The sequence below is a fragment of the Cicer arietinum genome, chromosome 5 (genome assembly GCF_000331145.2).
Source record: "Cicer arietinum cultivar CDC Frontier isolate Library 1 chromosome 5, Cicar.CDCFrontier_v2.0, whole genome shotgun sequence".
In the NCBI taxonomy this organism is placed as follows: Eukaryota; Viridiplantae; Streptophyta; class Magnoliopsida; order Fabales; family Fabaceae; genus Cicer; species Cicer arietinum.
This window is the reverse complement of record NC_021164.2, coordinates 1,085,117-1,086,169: the sequence shown is the minus strand read 5'-3', so window position 1 is coordinate 1,086,169 and position 1,053 is coordinate 1,085,117.

Sequence of the window (1,053 nt, the reverse complement as noted above, 5' to 3'; positions counted from 1 at the left end):
CTACTTTCTCCCCTCGTTGTCCTAGGTTACTTACTCCATTAAGAGAACCATCATTGGCATTCAATTAAACACAATATGCATTTCATGATATTCATCAAGGTGGTAATATCACAAGTCAAGGAGTACACATCATCATTGCAGATTTCCATAGTCATACATTACATTCAGATTTTTTCATCATAATATGCCATCTCAAACAATAAAGGGTCTTCACTCACATATAATAATAATAATACTAGATCGTTCACACACATCACATCAATTGCAAGGCAAATAATTACAATTCATCACATTTTATATCATATATCAATATCAAGTATATATATAAACAAGGCACAAAATGCATCAAATACACAATTTTACAATAATTCAACTATCACACGATCTTCAAAATTTAAATCAAACAACATCCTATAAAAGTTTCTAAATCACATTTTAACCTCACAAAATTCAAGTTTGCTCATTAGTCAATTATTACTCAAAGGGCTTCTGCCATACGTAGCGAGCCCCGAATGAATTGTGGGAAATACGGTATTCCCGTTCATCTCACTTAATTTATACTCATGCATTCGAACTCACTCTCACCCCATACCTCAATTTGACGCTTTCATAAGATATAAGGACCATAATGATTTTCAGCAACCATGAGATGTCGACAACACGTCCAAACGAGTCCAAAAGCATCGACGAATTTGCAGAGTCAATGAAACATGGCTGCTAATTTTCCCGAGGCATAAAAAATCAGCATTATATAATTAATAAAAATATTAGGCGAAAAAACATATTCAAAACGTCGTGAACCATGTTATTAGAAAACGTCTCACCGACGTACTGGGGCGCCGACATGCTTCGGCATCAATTTCACCGAAACACACAAATGAGTAGTGCTTATTGAAGGTTTTGACGAGAGGAATCCAAAAATGATGTCAGTTTTTCAAGACGATGAACGTGTTGGCCGGAGTTTGGCAGCACAGCCGCGGCGAGGGTGAAAACCCATTTTTTTTAAGTATAACGATTGGCGATTTGAAGCATAGGTAATGGAAGAGGGTGTTT